The sequence below is a fragment of the Cydia strobilella genome, chromosome 17 (assembly GCF_947568885.1).
Source record: "Cydia strobilella chromosome 17, ilCydStro3.1, whole genome shotgun sequence".
Classification (NCBI taxonomy): domain Eukaryota; kingdom Metazoa; phylum Arthropoda; class Insecta; order Lepidoptera; family Tortricidae; genus Cydia; species Cydia strobilella.
In genome coordinates, this window is record NC_086057.1 from 11906110 (window position 1) to 11916136 (window position 10027).

Below are 10027 nucleotides of genomic sequence, written 5' to 3' on the forward strand. Positions count from 1 at the left end.
TTCAAAAGCTTTTCCAATTTACCTTACTTTTAAAAAAATTGCTTTTAGTTCATATTTAGAGTATCAAAGAAAGCTAAAATACTTGTTTTTTCATTTTAGATCCTCCATTCAAAAGGTATTTAGGGCTCAATTGGACTGTTTATTTCTAGTAGAAAAAGATCAAATTCCTATATACGTAGTTTTACAGGTACTGACAATAGAAATGGAGGCAAGCCCCTTAGGGAAAAACACATACCTACAGATAAATATATTTACTAGTAGAATAAGTAAGGTTTAAAAAGTAGGTACTAAAATATATTTTTTATGGAACTCTACGTAAAAAAATCCACGTATAGTATGTAATATCACTTGTTAAAGTTACTTAAATATTTTTATAAAATCTACTATTACCATATCGGCCCAGAAGCAGTATAGGTAAAGAAGCGATTGAAGCTATAAAGGTGCAACGACCACTATCAGAGTGCTTGCTTCTACAATTTTCCCTAGTGAATTTCAAAACTCAACTATTTACAAACGAAATCTCAACTATCCTGAAACAATACAGCTGAGAATTCGATTCAACTCCCGCAAACGACCTTTTGGCCACATAAGGTGTTGTTTTTATAGTTAATAGAGCGAGTCGAGCGATTGAATGAACCAGAATGACTCATCTTCCTGGAGTTGTCCCGGCTTTTTAACACAGCTCTTGGGAGCCTGCTCGGATAGCATAGTCGCGTTTTTATTATCTGTCCTGTCTGCGTCACTTTTGCACTTACATACTTGTTAGAACGTAACAGGCATGGCGACAGAAGATAAATTGGCGACCATCTTAGACCTACAGCCTCCTACAGAGGTCCGCTTGGCAACTACTAACAATTGACGTAGGCACTATTTTTTACGAAAGCGCCTGCCATTTGACCTCTCAAGCTAGAGGGATTAATCCAGTTTCCTCACGATGTTTTCCTTTACCGAAAAGCGACTGATAAATATCAAATGACATATTTGTTCATATTTTATTAAGTTCCGAAAAGCTAATGTTCGACAGGGTTTGAACCCGCGACCTACAGTAAAATTCGCATGCCTTTTCTATTATAAAATACAAACATTGACGACTGGCTACGCAATATTGACCATATTAAAAAACATAATTGGCCTAAGCCATTCTGCTTGTACCTTATGACCGCAATTCACTCCGTGCTTTGTTATCGACAGGTACGCTGTTTGCGTCATTTTTCTCAAAGTGCATGACTTAGCTACAAAAACTAATGAGAACCACATAGTGAGTTGAAGATGTAGATATTGGGAATCTGTTGCACTTATACCTAGATATTTGTTATATTACTATAGGATTTTAAACAAAATATTCAAAAATTTGGTAATAATATATGGAGCTGCAGAAATATTGATAAATGAGGTTTGGTTAAGGGGGACAAATCACACGCGTAATACAACTTATTACAAAACTTGGTCGTAACTACACTGTTTCTCGTGAGTGCACGACTCGCTCACTCACTGTTAATCGGAATCCATCGTCACTTCGCAACTTTTGCCAACCGTTCGCGAACTGTGAAAAGCTATTTAGTAACGAATAGCACCGCAAACAGACATTGTGCGAATCGCGTGAAATTTGATCTCAACTGGTCCACCAGGTCCTACTATCGAAGGAGATATCTATATAGAAACCTATCTTTCTGCGCTGTATAACTTTTCTTATTCAACCATTTGTCCACTGCATGTTATTTTATGTTTCTTTTCTTTTTACCAGTTACCTGCCGTGATTCTTCTCACTTGATGGTCTCGGAAGATCAGCGCTGGAAGACGCCAGCAACATGCTGTGATGAGGCCATTTAGTGAAACTTTATTCTTTGTTACATCTACGTTTTTGTTATTATTATGGGAAAATGTCTTGCTTGCGTTTACGAATAAATATATTTCTATATTCTATTCTGTTCTACTCATTCACAAGGCATTTTGTTGGACTGTGAACTTGTTCCCTAGAGGCACATACTCCATTTTCTTGATTATTACAATTTTTAGAGAAAAAGGGGGACCCGACTGCCTTAAATAGAAGTTACCCCCTTCTGAAATTATCCCTGGATCCACATCTTCGTTAAATGAACGAAATGTCACCTCACACTTCGTATAACACGGGAAGCGAATGACAGTCAATACTCTCTACATTATACTCGTATAGGTGACAGTCCATTTCTGACCGCAGCTGCGCGACTGCACCGACACTACTGCAGCGGCCTGAACGCGTCGATGTTATTGTCAATTTCCATAGTAAAATGAATGACGATATCAACTGCACGTAATATGGTGATTTTAACGTTTTCCCGACCGCAGCTGCACTACTGCTCCGACACGTCGGTGTTATTGTCAATTTCCATAGTAAAATGAATGACAAGACCGACCGCACGTAGCATGGCCATTTTTGCGTATTTGGTGTATTATTGCAACTGCGGCTGCAGACCGCACGTCAAATCTGTCACCTGCACTGAAATGTCTTTGGTCACAGATATTAGTAGTTCTAAGCAAAGAGGATATAACCGCTACGTTCTAAGGAGCTTATTACACCCACGGACAAAGAATCCCGATGGTACAGTCGCCATATATCGCAGATATATCGGGGCGGCCAAGGAGGTCACACATATCTAAACACGCCTTTATTGTCAAGGCGCTAGAGTGCATGTTCAGATATTTTTAGCACCTCGGTCGCTCCGATATATCCGATGGCGACTGTACCTACTGTAAACTTTTTTGCTAATCTATATTGAGCCCTAGGAGGATATAACAAAACGGAGTAGCCATTGGCATTCCCCTCTGTCGAAAATAGTCGGCCAATGGTCATACACAATGTATGGACTGACGTTTATCTGACATGGCTATTTTGACGTTACGTATACATTTGACGTTCCCCTCCCCCGCAAAAATTGGCAGACGTTTTTGTACCGCAAATTACAGACGTGGCGGCTCCGTTTGGTAATATCCTCCTAGATTGAGCCATGTCACAGAGCCAGTCAGGAAACTATAATGATAGGTCCGAAAAGAGAGCGTCAAATTCGGAAGTTAACTATAGTCTGGCAAACACTTCGAGCAACACCGGCTTCCGACACGTCGGAAGGGAGGAGCCCAAGCGATATCTTACCATACAAATCGTTCTGCCATTTTTTACGGAGGAAAACGTGCACACAGTCGCACTTCTCACTCACTACTTACAAAATCCAATCTCTAATGATGACACAAATACATAGAAAATGACACACGTTAAAGACAAGTCTTGCACACCTCGATCTCTTTATAATAAAGAGCGCATTACACAATTATTGTGTGCAACACGAGGTGTGTGTTGTACGTACCGCGCTAGTTGTATGCATGCACAATTGATCTTGTACCTCGACAGAGGGGAAATAGTGCGAATGCCGACTCCCTTCCGTGTTGCTCGAAGGGCAAACCAAATCTGTCAGTAAATAAGAACAACCAAAAATCTACTCATCCATTTCCTTTGGGTGCTATAGTATACTAGCCCAAGACAAAGATAGTATATGATTCTCTCTGTCTGTTTCAATTGAGACAGTCCCTATATTTTCCTATGTGATTTTTTTAACATTTCATGATAAATTCATTATATAAACTGTTCTTATATTTTTTCGTAGTTTTGCGAAGATAGCCATAAGGCCTATAAGCTCGACAGGGCACGAGCGATAGAGAGGCAAATAGAATACCGAATATTCGGCAAAGTGGCCGAATAGGCCGAATACCGAATAGTTGCGAATATTCCTGGCAACTCTAGTCGTAATATCATAGTATAGTTGGTCATCTAATGTTTGAAATGAGACAATCCTTTGACAAACTATAATTATATAATGTCGTTTATGGTGACACTTTCTCATTTTGTCATTGCAAAGCCATTCCTGAGCTAAATAAAAGAAGCAATCATTAATTTTTATTACAAGGGGCAAAGATGTTGTTTAATATCTCATGGTATTGATACCCAAACGTACGAAAGGATACAAAATTGAACTACGAGAGAAGCGAATGCTTTAAAATTTAGAATATTGACAGTTGCGGGGATCTCAAGCCATGAGGGTTAAACAAACTTTGTTACAGTGCAACACGTAATTTTTCATTACACCAACACGAGGAAACCATTTATTATTCAAATTAATTTATTAAAAGTTCTTTCTATCGCTTAAGGATTTCTTGTCTCGCCCGTCAAGTTTTATATGGATGGTGCGGTCATATCATGAAGAGTGGGACACCTGCAACACGAGAGGAATTATAAGATTTAAATTTGTGTTTCAGTTTGAAATACGAAACTGGACAATATGAAGTGTAAATTGCGCAATTACTTATAGCTCTTACAAATTATTTTATTCATCATACTTCATTGTTAGGTACCTAAAGAAAGTAAAATTGGCTTAATATGAATACTTAGAAAGATAAATCTGTAATACTTTGCTAATACGGAACGACTGTCTGCCCACCATTGGATAATTTATTGTTACGTGTCGCATCGCCATCTCCGGAACCCACTAATCACTGCAGAAATCAATGAAAGACCTGATAAAGAGCCTACCTGGCATGGTTTTGAGGGGACGTTTATCACAGACTTCTAAATCCAGCCGCACGTTTCTGACGGCCGAGTAGGTACCTATACTTGATGCAGGTGGATTAAGTAGTATATATCACGAACTACATGAGTCCCGTTTGCGTCGGCTTGCTGTGTGCGGTGGTCACGCATTCAGGCAAGAGGATGGGGAAGAAAATTTCACAATGTGATCTTACCTTAATGTTAAGAATAATATTTTTCTTCTGCATTAATTTCATTTGAGGAATTTGGTTGTATTTCGTCAATTATTAAGTCTCATTCAATGTTGAATTGCTTTTCATTTAATCGGCAATATTCCCTGAATAAACGATCACCATTAAATATCAGATTTTATATTAATATTGCGTAGCTGCCTTCGTCGGACTCTGACTATTGTACTATTGTAGAAAGGCAAACTGGTCTTCTTTTTCATGTAACATGTAGCATTATCGTCACTCGCTTCTTCTCGTAAAAAATACAAAACTAAAATAAGTATTTTATTTGTACGTCTGACATTATATGACTTGACATTGACAAGCCATCAACGAACGCTGTCGCGACTGCACGCCGCAACAGCAGCAGTCGTGCTGCTACAGTAGTGCTGGACCGCGTAACGTCGCAACTGCAGTGCAGCGGCAGTCACAAATGGACAGTCACCTTATGTATACCACATGGGGTGTTTCCGAACTGTCAAAGTTACCCGCAATACGAGTATATACTAAACACGCTACACACACACTACATATACTATATAGCGTGTATTTTTTTTAATAAAGTCACAAACGAAAACGAGGCGTATGTTTTGTATAAAATTGAAAAACTGCAGTTTTGGTCTTGTCCACAGAAATGATAATAAGTCTTTTAATGTTGACAACATAGAAAAAATAATATTATATATATCGTGGGCTGGTAGAACCCGACAGATTTTTACTATGCATTCCTGAGGCATAAGGAGCAAAAAATGTTAGGTACTTATTACGAGTTTTGGTCAAATTCGGCATCTATAAAACAAAACCGATTTCAGAAAACTTTGTATGACATTTTAGTCTCCAAATGCGGTCAAGAATACACCTTTGAAATCTGTCGGGTTTTACCAGCCCACGGTGTATTTGTTAAATTTGTATAATTTTATTTGTGGACCAAGTTTCTAGTTACGTAAAGATTGTAGAGCTATAGTCTACAGTATTGTTAGAAGTGACTTTACAATGGCCGACCTGTTTCTAACTACGCCTCAAATCAACACGCCGTCAAGAATCTGAACTCTCGACAGTCTCGACGTGTCTTCCATCTTTAGCGGTTGTCCAAAATATTTCATTCCCGGCAGAATGGGCTCGAAGCTTCGGTGTTCTTAATGCTTGTGCGAGTCGAGTTTGCAAGTATAGTCCTAGGACTTATACGTACTTCCTGTGTATATTCAATTTTTTAGTTGTAAATTACCAACCACAATTATTTCAAAAGTAAAAATAGGCTCGTTCATAATAATTTCGACCGAACATTCTCGTTTGGTGTGCCTGGGTGGAATGCTACAACGCGATTCGTGCGTGATACCCAAAATGACACCGCCGAACTGGCACCATTCTAAGTGCCAGTAAGGTCTTTACGAAGTGATATATTATAGGTCAATGACCAACCAGTTTTTGTTAAATTTTTAGAGAGCAACCTCTGGTGCGCAGAATCCGGGCTAGCTCCAACAGCATCCTGACCATGATTGCAGACAGGGTTGACGGTGTTTATTTGAACAACTGCTGCCTCATTCATGTGCGCAGGAACTTATAAATATTTAAATCTGTAAATAAATATGTAATACGGAATTGATAATAATAATAATACAATTAATTTTGCTGTTACTGACCGTAGTATAAGATTACCCATAAGCATTACTAACACTGATTGATCCTAGTTGGTAGCTGAATAAAGAATTTAATTAAAAAAAAAAAAATTTGCGTTCAATACCCGAAGGCGGACTATCGGAACCCAAATACTAATCTTAATAGGTATATGTACGCTGCGCGCTGTCCAATGTCCGTCCGTCCGACCAACGTACAAATCGTATAATCATAATATATGCATAATATATCGACAAACGCCAAAAGTAAACATTTTGGCATGATAGATGCTAAAGAAAAGTAGTATATCATCATTTGAATGCACAAAATTTTTGATTGGCCTTTTTTAAAAATAATTGTCACTTGATTGCTAACTTCTATAACATCGTCATTACTATTACTCAGTGATTATCTGCAAGAGATCGTTTTATAACTTCAAGAACGCCCGTTGTTATCTAATATTTTCAGTGAAATTTGTTTTTGGTGCAATAAACACTGATCGCATCAATATCATTGACGTAACCGTAACATACCTACTTCGGTTCGTCTATTTTGCGCATGTGCTCACGATCGCATCGCATATCTGTTGACTTATGCGTTATGTGCACAGCTGATTAATAGCACGGTCCGGAACGCGACTGATTGGGCCGATGCCGTATATTTCCTGGACTAAATACTGGATTTTAACGTTTTGCCATAGGTAGGTATAGGTAGGCGAGATGAATATTTAGACTAGACGTCCTCTCCTCCTCCTCTAGAGAGAAGACCTGTATCAATTTTTCTTCCTTTTGTGATACTTTCCTAAATGTGAAATAACTGCCTGTCTGTACGTATTTTACCTCTTTACGCTGATTAAGTCGCTAAACCGATATAGATGATATTTGGTATGGAAGTAAATAAATATGCGCAGTTTGAACTATGTATGTCAATGGAATTTTGTAAAACAGTTAATGAAAACGTGATGAAAAAAAAACTATAACAAAATCACGTTCCTATTACAGTCCGGAGAACTTAAAAGTGTAAATAATAACTCGCGATATTTCACTCGTATTGTGACTGAGCAAATACCGCAAATTGAATTGTGGCGTTTCGTGGCGTAGCGTGGCGTGCCGTGGCGTAACATGGCGTGACGTCACACGTCCGGCGTGCTGTCGACAGTTTTCAACTGGGTAATTTGTATCGCTTTTAGATGACATTGCCAACAATGCATTCGGTGTTCGGTGTTGGAATATATTTTATTTTCTATTCAATATTTTTGGAAACACGAACACGATGGATTAGGTCATCCGATTAATATGAACATGCATGTGAAGTTCTGCAGGCGTCCGTAGGCTACGGTGTCCGTGCACTTACCTCAGTAACATTCTTTAAAGGTCTACTGAACATTATTGTTCAAATGTAGTATATAACTCAGTAAGTAGGTACATAATGTAATCGTGTATATCATGTACAAATTTTACTATGAGAAATGTTGTAAAGGATCTGAGAAAAAAAAAATTAAATTCAGCCCTTAAGTTCAATTTCCACGCGAACAAAGTCGCTGACGCAGACGAAGGTTTTTGTGAATCATTTTTAGGGTTCCGTAGTCAAAACGGTACGCTTAGCTACTTGGCGGGTTTGGGGTCATGCAACAAATTTCCCCATGGGGCTAACTATTAAATCGCGAATAAAGATCTAATGGACAACTTGTCTTGAGGGCCCGAAGTAGACGACACGTCCCCGGGGACATAATTTTTCCACGATTTTCATATCGGTCCGGAAACCTTGTTGAGTATGACCATCTTAATACATTTTTGACATTCGGGATCACGAATTCAGTCACCCAGTCGAGTAAGGTAAACGTCCGAGTGCTTGACGCAGTACTAGTATATGGCATGGGCAGGCACTGTATAGGTATGTTAAAGTGACATGGCATTAATTCGAATGAAGAAAAATCCTCTTGGTTCGAATTTAAGCCATGTCACTTTGACATAGAGTGCCCGCGTCGAGCACTCGGACTTTTACCTTAGTATTAGTTTTACCTATATTTCAAGTAATTCTGCAAATGAAACATATCAAAGCCGGCCAAAATATAACATATCATACATTTCTCGAGTTGTGTAGTTGTGTACAGCAGCTAATTAATTGGGCTGCGTTATAGCAGAACTAATAAATATATGAAATCATCTAGCTAATTAATTGGGCTGCGTTATAGGGTTATAGCAGAACTAATAAATATATGAAATCATCTAGGAAAAATTTAGTATTTTATACCTCGAAATTGCAAACTTCCATAACGTTAAGTACCTACGTAACGTTAGGTACTGTACAGTCAGCATCAATGTAACGGATAAAACAAAAACTTAAAACCTCAAACAAGTCAAACATTAATTCAGCAAATAAGCCTCAGGGGCACTTTTAAATGTAAAATTTTTGCAAGCAATGAAATTAACCATAAATAACAAAATACAATAAATATCAAAAGTAACTGCCATCCTGGAATAACTTTAAAAATAGGGATACATTTCTAAAGTTAGCGTTCAAAAGTAAGGTGTTACAGTCTAATTGTTGTACATATAGAAACTAAGTTCTTTTTGTTAAGCTGATAAAATGGTGAATAATTTTGACGCGTAGTCTGATCCTCAATAGCATTGGTTGTAATCCAGCAGAGATGTGGATTACAAGTATTACAACCAGTGTTAATTACAAGTTCATTCCTCTCATCTCCGCTTCAGTGGAAAGTTAGCCTAACAACGCAATTCAACAGTTGAGTTACTGCTTAAATACTCCTACCGTCCAGCAACCCGCGTCTGATTGCAACGAACATTAATTGTCACTAATGGATGGCTCGTGATTTCTGTTACAACGATATCGACTTCGACGATTACAGACCTAGGCGTATTTTGGTCACGCTTCCGCCATTTATCGCTGTTGCTAAGACATCCGTCACTGAACGGATTTCCGTTGAATGATTTAAATTTGGCGTTTCACGATAAGGTAAGCTTTCAAATATTTGACAGCGTAATTCATTGACAGCCCATTTGTCACTTGTATTGCTTGGAATTAAGATGGCAAATAATGGGATTGAGACATTGTACTCGCAGTAGATATGAGTAGAATGTAACCTCACACACTTAAACACTCATGCCCTTAATTTATCATCTTATCTTATGACTGAGTTATCTAAAATTGTCGTCGTAAAAGTGTTGTGACGTCGTGTCGTATCAGGCTGTCAAGGTTCTCCTTGACAGCCTGATACGACACGACAGAGGACCGACACATATGGAAATCGCTCCACCGACAAGAGTTTAACTCTTAAATATATGATGAATATGATGATGATGATGATCTAAAATTGTGATAACTGGCCAAGAAATCTATCATTACCCTTTTAAATGCGAATAACACCTAAAGTCGTCGTTACTAGTCGTGGCCACCGCGCCATGGACAATATAAATGTTATAGTAATAAAGTATAGTTATGTCAAAGTAATTTTCACACTTTCAAGTAAGGTTTAGGTACATCGGTGACGTTTTTGTTTCTAACGTAAAGCGTTCAGGGTTAAATACAGATTTTAATCAGAGCCAGTACACATTCTTATTAATGAATTTATCAAGCTGCAAAAGTGCATGTGCATACCCGCACAAGATCA